General features: G+C 48.7%; 1 protein-coding gene across 4 annotated transcripts in view; it reads left to right on the plus strand.

The window, feature by feature from the left end:
- The first annotated feature begins 3,303 nt into the window (after positions 1-3,303).
- Positions 3,304-16,182, plus strand: part of MAPK9 (mitogen-activated protein kinase 9) — a 52,268-nt gene continuing 39,389 nt past the window's right edge. The window contains exon 1 of one of the 4 annotated variants that reach the window (XM_032395685.1): positions 3,304-3,472. The gene's annotated coding sequence lies outside the window, so the exon portion shown is untranslated. The remainder of the gene's footprint in view (positions 3,473-16,182) is intronic. The other 3 variants (XM_032395684.1, XM_032395683.1, XM_032395686.1) reach the window with 3 other exon arrangements.

The following is a 16,182-nucleotide window of genomic DNA, read 5'->3' on the forward strand; positions in this document are numbered from 1 at the left end:
GAGTATACCCATCATCCCCCAAAATTCCCTCATGGCCACTGGTCATCATTCCCGCCCACCCCCACACCCCCACCTTGACCTTTGGCAACCGCAGACCCAATTTTGCTTTTTCCAGAATGTTCTAGAATCATAGAGGATGTAGCCTTGTTTGGCTTCCTTCACTTAGCAGGATGTTTTGGGTACTTTCCCATGTCGTGCATCTGTCAGGTCAGTGTCTTTTACCGCCAGGTAGCAGGCCACTGTATGGATGCACCACAGTTTGTTTACCCATCAGGCTACACACGGGCTTGGGTTGTTTCCAGTTTTTGACTGTTTGGAATAAAGCTGCTATATTTATGTCCAGCTCTTTGTGTGGACACGTTTTTATCTCTCTCGGATACATATCTGGGAATAGGACTGCTGGGCGGTATGACAGGTGTACGTCTGATGTTACCAGACATCGCCAAGCTGTTTTCCAAAGTGGGCATGCTCCTCCTGCTTTCCCACCAGCAGGGATGGGAGTTCCAGCGGCTCCACGTCGTCGCCACAATATTCTCTGTCTGTTTTATTATAGCCATCCTGGTGGCTGTGTAGTGGCAGTCACTGTGACTCTTCATGGCCCTCAAGTCTTGAAACAGTTTTAAAATCAGTTCCTTCCTCTTGACACCTGCCCCAGGCCAGGCCTCACCTTCTTTTACAGGGGCCTTTGCAGTAGCTCCCTAACTGGTCTTGTGAATATAAGTCCCTCATCCCTGAAACTCCATGGGCTCTAGTGATCTTTCCAAAATAAACACCTAAGCACATCATTCACTTCCTTTCTTAACACCCCTCAACATCTGCCCTCTCCCTCCACAGATGGGGCCCCTACCCCGAAATGCCCCAAGGGCCAGCAGGTAAGGGCTAATGAAGTCATGGCCAGAGATGGGTCATAGGGAGTGGTAGGGACTATGGTGACCTAGGGGCCTCCCCTAAAAGGGCAGCGACCACTCAGTTCCTTATGGGAATGCAGGCCCCAGGGTGCCAGAGCTTCTAACTACTCAAGAGAAACCAGCAATTGAGATTTTTCAAGTGAAAGCTCCCAATTTTCAAATGTTGGCAACTAAGTCAATTTTTAAAAAACAAACAAAACTGGGCTAAACAAGGCATATCAGTGAATTGAAGCGAGTCCATGGATCTCCAGTCTGCAGCCCCAGTCCACCTCAAGGCCCTACTAACCCTCCAGTCCACTTCTCCCCATCTCCAGCAAGACCAGGTGACCTTGGATTTCCTGAACACAGCATGTAGGTGCTTACTTCTTTTGCGTCCCAGTGCCCTTTCTGCCTAAACCACTGGCCTAGCACATTCCTGCTAGCTTTCCAGCCTCAGCTGGGGATTCCTCCTATCCAGGAGGCCTTCCTCAACTATTTCTCCACACCCAGCAGGCTAGGTCAGTGGTCAGTCATACTCATGTGTGCAACACCCCCCCCCTCCCCCATCTCACTTGGCCTCCACTAAAATTCTGTGCATTCTTCCAAGCATGGACTAGACCCTTCCCCCACCTCATCACCTCAGCTCTGTGTCCATAAATGTTCACTGTATTTCATAAACCAGAAAAGGCAGAATCCTTTTAGAAAACTATAGATGTGTGTGTGTGTGTGTGTGTGTGTGTGTGTGTGTGTGTGTGCATGTGAGCACACGTGCACAATGACTTTAGGTACTCACTTTTCATGGGGTGAGTGTTGTAAACTTGGCGGAAGTGTGTAGGAATGGGTGCCCTTTCCTAATCTAAGGGGAAGCACCCATGAGTGCTCCTTAGTGAAAAGACAGCTCTGACAGCCAGGCTTTACTAGTCTCCCATAATCCTTGATGATGGCAATTTCTGGCTTCCTGTTTTCTCTTGCACACCTGGGGCAGGTGGCAGATGAGGCTGATGTGAGGACCAGTGTGGGCAGGAACCCACCTGATGGGCCCTCCTTCACTCAGATCACACTCAGGAGCTAACAATTTCAAGCTAGGATGGGCCATGCTTTGTTTTAGAAAACTCCCTCTGGTGGCCAAGGTAGCGGGTGGCCTAAGGGAAGACGACACCATGGCTGGATCCAGTCCTCTACCCCAACTCCTCCTCTGAGGCCCCGGTGCCCTCAGCCTGACCCTGCATCCCCGCAGGCTTGCCATCCTCCCCAAATACTGCCACCACCCTCCATGCCCCCCAGCCCCTTGACCTCCCCCTCTGCAGGGTCCTGCTTCTTCCTCCCAATGTATCCCCTGCCCTGATCACCCAGTTGGCTCTGGCATCCTGTGAAGGCTGTTCCTCCTCCACAGTCCCCCACTATCCCGGTCACTTTGGGGACCAAAGTGTGCACCGCCCCCCACCCTATCCACGGACCTCTGATCTTTTTTCAATACGTCAAGCCTCCTCGCCTCACTTTCAGCTTTGCTTATTCAAACGCAAATCTGGCAACAGGCAATCCCCTGGCCTCTCCCATCATTTCACACGACCCAGGCCTGCTGGAAGCCAACCGAGGGGCCGGAGGGTTGCAAGAGTTGGCTCAAAAGAAGGTAAGTGTCAATGGACCCCAGGCCCTAGGGGGACCTCAACACTGCATTCCCATTTAAGACCTCGCCTTTCTCTGAGTCAGAGGTTTGACCCCTGGCCCCGAATACACCAGCCTGTCCCCTCCTCCATTCTGTCGTGGACCCGCGGGGACACCAGCCTTGCACGCGGCCACCTCCTCGCACTCCGCTCCCCGACTTCTGGCCGTTCATAGCAAGCCGCAGAGTCCAAGACCCCTGCCTCTCCTCCCCACTCCCTCGCCGCCTGAGTCTCCACGTCGTTCCGGGGGCCACACCACGCCCCGGTCTCCCCTCGTCCTCGCCCCAAGCTCTCCCCCAAACGCGCCGGGCTCCATTCCCCTACTGGCCGCCTCTCCGCTGCCACCCTGCACCTGCAGCCCAGAGGGCCCGGCTCTCGGTCCGCCCGTCGGCCCTCTCCGCCGCCTCCCGGCTCCGCGTCCGGCCGCTGCCCCGCGGGCCCCGTGATGGAGATGGCAGACTCAGCGCGCGTACGGAGCCGGGCCTGCGTCCCCAGCCCGGAGGGCGCCCCGCACAGGCAGGAGCAGCTGCGCGGCCGCGGGGCGCCGAGCCCGGCCGAACCCCGCACGGAGACTCCGGCTCCGCCCGCCGCCCCGCCCGCGCCGCCCGTCACGACCCGCCCCCCGGCGCGATTGGCCGCGCCTGCCCGGCTCTGCGCGCGCTGATTGGTGGGCGCGCGGGTCGGTCAGGCCGGGCGCCGCGGCGGCGGCGGCGGCGGCGGAGGAGGAGGAGAAGGGAGCCGGACCGGAAGGGTCGAAGCGCCCCGGCGCCCCTCACACCCACTGCGGCGGCGGCGGGGCGGAGCGGAGCGGGGCGGGGCGGCCGGCCGAGCCCCGGGCAGCGGAGCCGCGAGCGGCCAGTGCGCAGCGCCGCCAGTCCGCCCGCCCACCCTCTCCCCCTGGCGCGGCGGCTGGGAGGCGAGGTGAGCAGGGCGGGCGGGCGGGCGAGGCCTGGCGGGGGCTGCTCGAACGGGCCCCGCCGGCGAGGGGCGGCGGGAGGGCCGCGCGGCCGCGGTCTGCAGGGCTGGGGAGGCGCGGGGCCGCGGGGCCGGGGGCTGCGGAGCGGGCGGGGCTCTGTGGGGGCGCAGGCGGCCCCGGCCGCCGCCCCTGCCCTCCGGGCTGCCGCAGTCGCCCCCTCCCGCCCGGCTGTCAGCAGCCAGGGGCTGCGGGCCCGCTCCCTGGCCTGGCTCGGGCAGACGTGCCGTGGGGTCTGTGGACGCCATCCCTCCGGATTGAGGGGCACGCAGTTGCATACCCGCGCCGGGATGCTCAGGATCCCGAGTCTGGTTCCTGCGACCTTGGCCAAGGCACTGACCCTCGCTGTACCTCTGGTTTCCCCTAGGGAAAGTGGGGAAATGTCCACCCTTTTGGACAGGATTGTTGTCAGGCTGTGTGAATGTGTGTGAAAGCGCCTGGGCAGGAGCCCGGGCTTGGGCGGGATCCTGCCCCATGCTAGTGTGAGTAGGGCAGGAACCCCCTCCCCATCCGCCCAGAGACCCCCATCCCCGCGCTCCTCCAGTGCCTAGTCATTGCACATTCAGTGCCTGGCAATGCCAGAGCGGGCCCTGCCCACCTCCCCTACCACTCCCACCACCCAGAGCCCTGCTCCCCAGTCCCACCCATCCTCTCTCCTACCTTGACGGCGCAGCCCCGTTTACCTCAGGACCTTTGCACTTTCGTTTCCAATGCTTGGAGCTGTCTCCGGTATCTTTGCATAGCTGGCTCTTTCTGGTCAGATGTCTCATTTTCCACGAGGAAAATTGACCACTTGACCACTCTCTTTCGCCCCTTAGTCATTCTATCTCATTATTTTGTTTAATTTTCTTCCTAGCATCCACTCTGGTTTGAAACGACTCTGTTTGTCTGTTGATTTTGTTTCCCCTAGTAGGATGTAGCTTTTTGAAAACAGGTAGTTGTCTGATTTGTCCACTGCGTTATCCCCAGTGCTTAGAAGGCACACAGTAAGTATTCAGTGGTATCAGTGCAGTGAACGAATGAATGACCCTGCCTGCTGTTGCTTCTGCTCTGTCAGTTTATTTAGTGACTTCTGACTAACTTGTGAAATATGTAAGCAGATGGAAGCTTGTTCTCATTTTGCAAAACATTTTAATGTCCTTGACCCCTTTATTTGGTAACTGTCAGAACAAACTGTGATATAAAATTTTACATTTTTGTAATATTTTAGCTCTAATTTCCTTCCACACATTCAGGAGGCAGTTACTGAATTCTGCATTATCTAGGTCAGGCTTTCTGCTCGGCCCTGGGGACACAAAGGCAATAGCAACAGGGTCCCTTCCTCCAGAGAGCTGGAGAGCCCAGTAGACGCGGCAGACATGTGGACAGGTTAGTTCCAGGACAGTGTGATGGAGTGTAGTGGAAGGGCTGCGCTGTGGAAATGTGGAGGAGGTGACAGGTGGTGCTAGAGTTGGGCCTTGAAGGGTGGTGAGAAATTCGCCAGGCAGGGAGAGGCACGGAAGGGGGCGAAAGGGCAGGGGAAAGGAAGGACATGAGGCCAGTGTGGGGTCAGGAATCAGCCTGCAAGGTGGTGGGGACCCTGGAAAACCAAACCTCGCCCTGCAATATTAAAAAAGGAGTCAGAACTCTACATTGTATTTCTATGCTCCAGATTCTCAAGTGTTGGCAGTAGCTAATTTTAAAATTTTTTAAATGCTCTGAGCCATGCAAAATTCACTTAGCTTGGTTGCAGGACTGTCGGATCTCCAGGGCAGGGTATGTAGAAGGGAAGAGCAGCGATGGGCTGGAAAGGTAGCCCAAGGCCAGGGGAGCGGGGCCCTGTTTGTCCAGGTACTCTCACTTAATTTTCTCTGGAAACCCCATGAGTGGCAGCTGCGAAACCCATTTCCGAAGAGGAGGACACGGAGGCTCACAGAGTGTCAGCAGTCAGCTTCACAGCAGGCAGCTCGGAAAGTGAAATTGGAACCCAGGTCTCCCCGCAGATAAGCATCCTTTCCCGGGTGCCTCAGCTCCGACTGTTCTCTTTTGGCTTTTAATTTGTTCTGAAAGAACAACATCCAATCTAGATGTTTGCCTCCATTTAGCACCCCTCCCTTTTTTTTTTTTTTTTCAAAAGGATCCTGCAGGGTTAAAAATAATCCTATTTTGGCATAGTCTTCTCTGGAGAGCTTTGATATTCCTGAGGATTTAATTTTTGGGATGCCAGGACAGATTAAAATGTGTTTAAAATAAGTGTTGGAGGGCATATTCAATTTGTCTATTTAAGATAAAATGTTCTTAATTTTCTGGATAAAGAAAAGTGCCAGATGAAGCAATTAACAGCAAGGAAAGCAGTTGTTTTTGTAATGCATAAGGTAAAACAGAAACCACATTTTCTTAACACTTGATTTGGCAGTAGGGCAGCTATTTGTGGTTTAAATATGTAGCTATACTTCTCCACTGATTAAGAAGAGGACTTTTTTTTTTACATCATTTTCCTGAAGAGTAATTAAATATGTACTTGGCCTTTTGTGATTGTGTGAACTAGTTTCAAGGTCAGTCTTCATCTTAACTGTTTTTTATGAGAACTTTCAAACATAGACAAAATTAAACGATAGTATCCAGCTTCCAGTTATCAACTCCCCCTGATCTTGTTTCACTCCCAGCTCATCTATTTACGCCCTCACCCCCCCATATTATTTTGAAGCGAAACCTAAATGTCATGTCATTTCATCCATGAATATCTCAGTATATATGTCTAAAAGATAAGGACTCTTTTAAACTTGGAAATGCAATAATTCCTTAATATAAGCAAATGGTCAGTATTCAAATTTCCAGTTGTGCCATACATTTTATGGTTCTTTAACAATTTGTTTATCGGAATCAGGATCTAGATGAGGTCCATACATTGTGATTGGTTGATACATCTCCTAAGTTTCTTTTAATCTGTAGATTCCCCCTCTATTTCTTTGTTGTTTTCCTTGTAGTTTATTTGTTAAAGCAGTTGGTTGTTCCGTAGCATTGCCATGGCTGGGGTTTTCCTGACTGCATCTCTGTAATGTAATTTGACATGTTTCTCTGTATTTCCTGAAAATTCGTAGTTGAATGTAGATGCGGCTTGGTCAGATTCAGGATGCCCTAGGTGGGGTGCTCTCTTCCATCTAGAGGCAGGTAGGCCCACGCTGTGATGTTAGCAAACTGTTGATGCTCAGTGCCTAGACCCATTGATTCATTAAGGGTTGTATTACTTGGGAGGCAAGTTTATATATCTTTTTGCACAACAAAAGCTCATTGTTTTAGATTTTATATTGGCCTTTGAATTGCCGGTTAAATTATTTTTAATCAATACCTCAAATCCTCCTTGGAAAATGTTGGGGTATAAATTAATAGAAAAATAATGAGCAAGAGTAGTCACCATTTTAACATAGGACTTCGTTATAGCTAAAGATTTGAAGGTGAATTTCAACAAATTTGATTTTATTTAATGCATTTGGGGTTTTTCGTTTGTTTTTGTTTTTTGGTCCCATAAAATATTCCACTCTCCCTTTCTGCCCTCTGCTAATTTTACTTTAGTATCTTTCTTAAGCGAAGACTACACACTCTGAAACTTTTCAGAAATAGTAAAATTGGATTCCAAGGATACAGGGATGACAAATGAGATTGTTACCTTTTTCTTAAAAATGAGGCATTAACTACCTTTATGTTAAATGGGTTCTTGCCTATTCTGAAGTTGCAATTTGAAGCGTTTCTATAGGTGAATTTTTTGTCTGTGAGGAGAATGAACAGTGTGAACACCTTTTAGTGGTATGCCAAACGTCTGTCTTTCCATAGGCCAGGATAGGAAAAACTTGGGGATTTGTTTAAAAAAACAATTTTATCCTCCCTCCCCCACAATGATGCTAAGAGAAAGAATGAGAAATAATGACTGCTTTCAAAAGAACTTCCTTTAAAAAACTTGCTACCCAGTAGCAAGTTGTATCTCAATCAATGCTGCTACTAGTTTGATTTTAGCATATCTAAGGCTAAGGGTGCAGCCCAGGTAATAAATCCACCAGCTCTGATTCTAAAATTAAAATCTCTTTCACCAACTCTTAACTAGACTCTCTAGTTAAAACACAGCATCTCTTATGAAGCAGATGTCTTCAACAGATGTCCTTAAACGTCACCTGCTGGGCACAACCTCGAATGAAAAGTAAATTCTGTGCATTGTCTCCTGTCTGTTGTCTCTGCCCGAGATGCTAACCCAGTAATGGCCATGTCATCCGCTTTCCCCCTTAGCAGAGTTTGGTTCACATTTTCAGAATGCAGATGTTTATCTGGGGGAGCAGTAAATAGAATGGGTGTGGTGATTCTGTCCTAATGTCAGCTGACTTTGAGACTTTGCCCTGTGCTGGGCACTGTGCTCACTGTCCCCTGAGGTTGATTCAATGCTCATCCCTGTTTTACATCCCTGAGTGTAGTCTAGGATTGTCCGGCTAGGTGGCAGGCCCATTGCCCTCTGACCCCAGATTTCCAATCTGTTTTTTTAAATAGTTATCTTTATTGTGCAATTATGTGTCACAATTAAGTATCTAAAGAGAAATCTAGAAATCCCAATCTGGACAGCTATTTTGACAATTCTTATAAGACATATTGATTCTAGATCTTAAGTCTGTATGCTATAATTTAGAAGATAGTAATACATGTTTTTTCTTTTTACTTTTTGGCCCCCTTCACCCATTTCTCCTGCCCCAACCCCTCCTCTGGCAACCATCAATCTGTTCTCTTTATAAGGTTGGTGGTTTTCGTTTCGTTTTGTTTTTTAGATCCCACATATAAGAGAGATCATACAGTATTTGTCTTTTTTTTTAAGATTTTATTTATTTGAGAGAGAGAGAGAACATGAGCGGGGGGAGGGCCAGAAGGAGAGGGAGAAGCCGACTCCTCACTGAGCGGGGAGCTGGACGCGGGACTCGATCCCAGGACCCTGGGATCATGACCCCAGCTGCAGGCAGATGCTTAACCGACTGAGCCACTCAGGTGCCCCAGAATTTGTCTTTCTCTGTCTGACTTCTTTCACTTAGCCTAATACCCTTGAGGTCTGTCCATATTGTCACAAATGGCAAATTTCCTTCTTTTATGTAATATTCGATTGTGTATGTCAACCATATCTTTTTTAAATTTTATTTTATTATGTTATGTTAATCACCAGACATTACATCATTAGTTTTTGATGTAGTGTTCCATGATTCATTGTTTGCGTATAACACCCAGTGCTCCATTCAATACGTGCCCTCTTTAATACCCATCACCAGGCTAACCCATCCCCCCACTCCCCTCCCCTCTAGAACCCTCAGTTTGTTTTTCAGAGTCCATCGTCTCTCATGGTTCGTCTCCCCCTCCGATTTCCCCCCCTTCATTTTTCCCTTCCTACTATCTTCTCTCTCTCTCTCTCTCTTTTTTTTTTTTTTTAACGTATAATGTATTATTTGTTTCACAGGTACAGGTCTTTGATTCAACAGTCTTACACAATTCACAGCGCTCACCATAGCACATACCCTCCCCAGTGTCTATCACCCAGCCACCCCATCCCTCCCACCCCCCCACCACTCCAGCAACCCTCAGTTTGTTTCCTGAGATTAAGAATTCCTCATATCAGTGAGGTCATATGATACATGTCTTTCTATGATTGACTTATTTTGCTTAGCATAATACCCTGTAGTTCCATTCATGTCGTTGCAAATGGCAAGATTTCATTCCTTTTGATGGCTGCATAATATTCCATTGTATATATATACCACATCTTTATCCATTCTTCTGTTGATGGACATCTTGGCTCTTTCCATAGTTTGGCTATTGTGGACATTGCTGCTATGAACATTGGGGTGCACATACCCCTTCGGATCCCTACATTTGTATCTTTGGGGTAAATACCCAGTAGCAACAGCATCTTCTTTATCCACTCACCCATTGATGGACACTAGGCATCTTGGCAGTTTTCCGCATCTTGGCAGTTGTAAATAATGCTGCAGTGAACATGGGGTTGCAGGTATCTTTTCAAGTTAGTGTTTTTGTTTTCTTTGGATAAATATCCAGAAGCGGAATTGCTGGATCAAATGGTAGTTCTATTTTTAATTTTTTGAGGAACCTCCATACTGTTTTTCATAGGAGCTGCCCCAGCTTGCATTCCCACCAACAGAGACAAGGGTTCCCTTTTCTCCACTTCCTCGCCGACACTTGTCATTTCTTGTCTTTTTGATATTATCCATTCTAGTGGGCCTGAGATGATATCTCACTGTGATTTTGATTTGTGTTTCCCTGATGATTAGTGATGTTGAGCATCTTTTATGTACCTGCTGGCCATCTGCATGTCTTCTTTGGAAAACTATTCAGATCTTCTGCCCATTTTTTAAGTCAGATTGTGGTTTTTTCGTGTTTTTTTTTTTAAAGATTTATTTGAGAGAGAGAGAGAGAGCGCTTGAGCAAGGGTGGGAAGGAGGAGTGGAGAGAGAGGGGGAGAGAGAGAGAGGGAAAGAATCTCAGGCAGACTCCCTGCTGAGCATGGAGCCCCACTCGGAGCTCAGTCCCACGACCCTGAGATCAGGACTTGGGCCAAAACCAAGAGTCGGACGTTCAACCCACTGAGTCAACCAGGTGCCCCGGATTGTTTGTGTTTTTTGCCGTTGAGCTGTGTGGGTTTCTTATATATTTTGGATATTAGCCCCTTATCAGATATATGATTCGCAAATATTTTTTCCCATTCTGTAGGTTGCCTTTTATTTTGTTGATGGTTTCCTTTGCTGTGCAGAAGCTTTCTAGTTTGATGTAGTTCCACTTGTTTATATTTGTTTTTGGTGCCAGATTAAAAAGATCATTGTCAAGACCAATGTCCAGGAGCTCACCACCTATGTTTCCTTCTAGGCATTTTGTGGTTTCAAGATTTATGCTCAAGTCTTTAATCGATCTTAAGTTAATTTTTGTGTATAGTGTAAGAGTGGTTGAGTTATTCTTTTGCATGTGGCTGTCCAGTTTTCCCAGCACCATTTATGGAAGAGACTGTCCTTTCCCCATGGTATATCATCGGCTCCTTTTGTCGTAAATTAATCAACCATATATGTGTGGGTTTATTTCTGGGCTTTCTATTCTGTTCCATTGATCTGTGTGTCTGTTTTTATGCCAGTACCATACTGTCTTAATTACTATAGCTTTGTAATACTTAATTACTATAGCTTTGAAATCAGGGAGCATGATGCCTCCAGCTTTGTTTTTCTTTCTTAAAATTGCTGTGGCTCTTCAGAGTCTTCTGTAGTTCCATACAAATTTTAGGATTATTTGTTCTATTTCTGTGGAAAATGCCACTGGAATTTTTTTTTTTTAAGATTTTATTTATTTATTTGACAGAGAGACACAGCGAGAGAGGGAACACAAGCAGGGGGAGTGGGAGAGGGAGAAGCAGGCTTCCCGCTGACCAAGGAGCCCAACGCGGGGCTTGATCCCAGGACCCTGGGACCATGACCCGAGCCAAAGGCAGACGCTTAACGACTGAGCCACCTGGGCGCCCTGCCACTGGAATTTTGATAGGAATTGTATTGAATCTTTAAATTGCCTTGGGGAGTATGGACATTTTAACAATATTGATTTTTTTCGAATCCGGAAACACAGAATATCTTTTCATTTATTTGTGTCTTTAATTTTTTCCATTGATGTCTTCTAGTTTTCAGAATAGAGGTCTGTCACCTCCTTGTTTAAAGTTATTCCTGGGTATTCTATTCTTTCTGATGCAGTTGTGAAAGCATCATTTATTTATTTATTTTTAAATATTTTATTTATTCATTTGACAGAGAGAGAGAGCACAAGCAGGGGGAGAGGCAGAGGGAGAAGCCGACTCTCAGCTGAGCAGGGAGCCCGATGCGGGACTCGATCCCAGGACCCTGGGATCATGACCTGAGCTGAAGGCAGATGCTTAATGACTGAGCCACCCAAAGCATCATTTAATTTCTCTTTCTGAGAGTTCACCAGTGTATAGAGACGCCAAAGATGTTTGTGCGTTGAATGTGTATCCTGCATCTTTACAGAGTTTGTTTTATTCTAACCGTGTTTTAGTGGAGTCTGCCCAGGAGCCTGCCCTCTGATTCCTGAGCCCCGATGCTAACCACAGCACCCACTGCCCTACCACGTTTCTTCTCCCGCTTAGGTTCGCCTTTAACAGACATTTACTGGACACCCACTGTGTAATTAGTAGAGGATTAGGAAGTGAATCAGACACATTTTCTGCCCTTAAGGAGGGCAGGAAGTGGAGATAGACGTGCAGTGCAATGTAAAAGGGATATAGGCTGTGGTGCCAGACACGGGGGCGTGCCCAGCACCGCTGGAAGGGAGGCCAGACACGGGGACCTGCCCAGCACCGCTGGAAGGGAGGCCAGACACGGGGGCATGCCCAGCACCGCTGGAAGGGAGGCCAGACACGGGGGCATGCCCAGCACCGCTGGAAGGGAGGCCAGACACGGGGACATGCCCAGCACCGCTGGAAGGGAGGCCAGACACGGGGGCATGCCCAGCACCGCTGGAAGGGAGAGGCTACAGAGGAAAGCTTGTGAGAGAAGCAGGCGCGTGCACAAGACTTGGAAGGAGGATGAAGTTTGGCCAGGAGAACAGCATGGGGAGGGGAGTCACTTCAGGCAGATGAAACAGCTCAGGAAGAGGCCTGAAGATGTGCGGGAGCCGGGGCGTCAGCGGGGTCTCAGGGGGTTCTGTATTGCCTGAGAGTGGGCCACGGGTCCTGTGAACTCCTCTGCTGCGCTAAGGATTCAAGCTTTACTCTCCAGGCAGTCGGTCACTACCAAAGGAATTTAAGCCAGAGAGCAGTATGATCACTGCGCATGTTCAACAAATCTCTCCCTCTCTCTTTTAATTCCTTATTTTGAAATAATTCTAGGTTCATAAGGAATTGTAAAAATGGTAAAGAGGTCCCATGCATCCTTCACCCAGTTTCCCGCATTGGTTGTATATTTCCCTGACCGCAGCCCAATGTCAAGGCCAGGAGCGTGGCATGGGTGGTGTGTGCGTACAGTGCTGTGGCATTTTATCACATGCAGAGGTTGGTACAAAGACCGCCACCGCAGTCAGGATTCCGAACCGTTTCATCATGCCAGACATCTCCCTCGTGCTGCCCTGTACAGCGCCCCCCCCAGCCCCACCATCATAACCCTGGCAACCTCTAATCTGGTCCACGCTCTGTAATTCTGTCATTCCAAGAGTGCTGTGTAGATGGGATTATACTGTATGGACCTTTGGAGATTGGCTTTTTCACTTAAGGATAATGTCCTTAAGATCCCCCTGGGGTGTTGAGGGTATCAGTGGTTGGTTCATTTCTCTTGCTGACTGGTGTTCCATAGTATGGGTGGACAGCACTTTGCTTAACCATTCACCCCCTGAAGGACACCTAGATTGTTTCCAGTGTTGAGCTGTTAAAAATGTAGGTGCTGTGAGCATCCATGTACAGTTTTGTTTTGTTTTTTTTAAGATTTTATTTATTTGTTAGCGAGCACAACAGGGGTGGGAGGGAGAGGGAGAAGGAGATTCCCTGCTGAGCAGGGAGCCCAACTCAGGGCTCAATCCCAGGACCACCCCGGGATCATGACCTGAGCCAAAGGCAGACGCTTAACCGACTGAGCCACCCAGGCGCCCTCCGTGTAGTGTTTTATGCGGGCAGATCTCCCTTTCTAAATGGCGTGTGTACAGTGGTTCGGAGGTAGCAGGAATGGAGGCGGGGAAGGCACTTGGGCGGTTGCCATGGCGAGGGAGCACTGAGAACGCCCTAACCAGAGCACGGGGCGGGGGCACGGACAGGCCCGGGGCCCTGCAGGGGGCCTATGGGGAGGAGTCCTCAACGGACCCCTCCTCCGGATCAAGCCGTGGGTGCTGTGATCACCAACACGAGAGGTCGTCCTCTGTCACAGTTTGTAGTGTATTTTGAGAACTGACGTCCGGAAGGATGACTCTGGGATGCTGTAAGGCTCCTGATTATCAAAGAAGGATGGAGTTGTTGTGCTATGCCGTTTTTGATAAGAATTAAAGGAGGAAAAAAACAATTTGATTAAAAACTTCAGTAGCAAGTATTGAAACCAAGAGGGTGACTGTAAAAATTTGCTTTTAATCACAGCAGTTGGTTAATTTAGATTTTGCATGTCTTGGGTATCCTGAACCATTCGTGTGGTTGAAGGTTGGCCTGAGTCTGTGGGCGACTGACTCATCATCATCAGAAGAAGAAAGTGTCTTGGTGGAGTGAAGCCAGCAGGACGAGATGTAAAGGCCTGTGTTTTTTCCTGGCCTGGTCCTGACCAGCCCTTGGCCACATCACTTCACTTTCTAAATACAGTGACAGATATTAATTAGAATGGCGTATTGGGGAGGACGTGAATAGGGTCGTCAGACACACCTAAATTGAGACCCGGGCTGTGCCACCCTCCAGCTGGGGATCTGGGCAGCTTCGTGACTGTCTTCTAGCTCTTGTCCTCATCTGCAGTGTGGGGGCAGTACTGCTCCCGACAGGCTGTGAGGGGGGCGTTTATAACCCTGCAGCTGAGAGCCAGGCCCACCCTCCTGCTTCCAGTCTCAGCTGCCCCAAACCTACGCTACAGTTAGGTCTCAGCTTTTCATTTACAAGGGTTTAGTTTGGGTTGTTTTTTTTTTTTTAATGTGGAGTATGTGCATGAGTAAAAAAAAAACTACCAAAGTTATAATGGGAAGAGTGAAAGTCTTATTTCCCCCTGCGTCTCTGCACTTGCTAGCATACTATGTGTGTGTGTGTGCACGCGAGGGGCCCTTCCCATAGACTGACATTTACTACATGCTCTCTTCAACTTGCTTTATTGCCTTTACATATCTTAGACATCATTCCTTTTCAGTACACAAAGTCCCTGCATTATTTTTAATGGCTTTATTGTGCTTTTATGCCATAATTTATTCACTCATTCCAAGTGTACATTTTAGGTTATTTCTCGTTTTGTTTTGCCAGTCACCAGAAGTGCCACAAACATTCTTGCACAAATATCTTTGAGTATTTATACATATATGTTTGTCTGATACATTTATAGAATGGTAGTTGCCAGGTTCGGAGTCACGTGCCTTTAAATTTTTCATTAGATATTACGTATTCTCCTCCCCAAAAATGTATCGCCAATTTACAGTGCTTGCCAGCACGAATGAGAAGCCCTGTTCCTGCACCCCTGGGTTGATATTGTGAACAAACTTGCACTCAGGTCTTGACTCCTCCTGGAAACCTTCCTTTATATCCATGTCTCACTCACACACGCCCTTCTCCTCATTCACTGGCTCCCCCCCAACACACCACTGTGCTGGGCCCCTGCCCTTGGGCCCACGTCTACCCCTAGGACACTTCCTAGGTGGTGTGATGATTATGCTCTTGGCCGTTCGAGGGAAGGGACTATCTGGTTAGTGCCCTCTTGACACCCTTTACCTTGTGCTTGGTACGCAGGAGGCCCTCATGAAATGTCAGGAGGTCTCAGCGAATGGTAGCTGATGTCCCCATAGGACTCGGACACTAATATCATATTTACAGTAGTTGAATTGCTTGTGTCTAGAAGAATACTAGAGTTAGAGAATTTTTTTTTTTTTTTAAGCATTTCCTATTCTAGGCTCTAAACAAGTAGGAATGTTCTTCCTACCCCAGTGTTTATCTGTAGAGTGGGTCGATTTTACTCCAGAATTCCTAGAAGGGATTCTACAAGAGTCTTCGGTCTTAGACAAATAGGGATTTTAGATCAGAGCATTTCATTCAACAAGGATTCACTGAAGCAGCATGGTGAAGGGGGAAGGGCATGGACGTGAGCCAGACGCCTTTAGCAAAGGCTGGGCCGACTCCTTCCCTTGAGGTGTCCGCCCAGCGTGTGCAGGTCTGAAGAACCCAGGGAGCAGGGTGTGTCCCCTTTGTCCCCCAAGGAGCTTTTTAAGTGGATCGTTGTAGACATTGGACATTTCCTTAAATTTCTTGATGTGTGAGAGGGAAGACAGACCCTCCTGCTTTTGAGGTGCTCCCAGGCTGGGGGAAGGAGACACAGGCAGACCTGCAGAAACTGAGTGACCGTGCAGAAGCAGCGCGGGCGGGGACTGGGTCCCACTGCGGGGAGCCCAGGGGGGGAACCAGCACCCACTGGTGAGGAAAGTGAAGGCAGTGAGTGCACCTTCAGTGTGTTGGTAATGTGGTTGTATGAAGAATTCGTACGCTTCCCAGTTTGTAAACTGTCTTCTGAAACCCAGCTGACGGCCATTTTGTTGAAATACAATCTCAACCGAGTTGATTTCATTAATAGCTAAATTACCGGCTTTCTCGGCTTGCCCCGAGGTGCTTTCTCACACTCACAAATCCCAAGGTTGACAGAGAAGGCGGCTTTGACAGCTTCTCTCTTAGGTGATTCTTTTTTTTTTTTTTTTGCCTACAAAGCGCAACGTCCTTTAATTTAAAAATTATTTTAAATCTTGAGATGGAAATCTGTCAGTTCTCGAACCTAATGACGTGATGTTCTCCCCAAATCCACAAAAGCTAACCTAACAGTGTGACAGTTAGAACACAGGTCCCAGCAACTGTAGCAGAGAAAGTTCAGGGTCGCTCAACGAGGGGGACGTTAGTTCACGCCAGCCTCCGCGTGGGCAGGTGGACCGGGGTGGGGGGCGGCTCGGT

This window comes from Phoca vitulina, unplaced genomic scaffold (assembly GCF_004348235.1).
Source record: "Phoca vitulina isolate PV1807 unplaced genomic scaffold, GSC_HSeal_1.0 scaffold87, whole genome shotgun sequence".
NCBI classification, from domain to species: domain Eukaryota; kingdom Metazoa; phylum Chordata; class Mammalia; order Carnivora; family Phocidae; genus Phoca; species Phoca vitulina.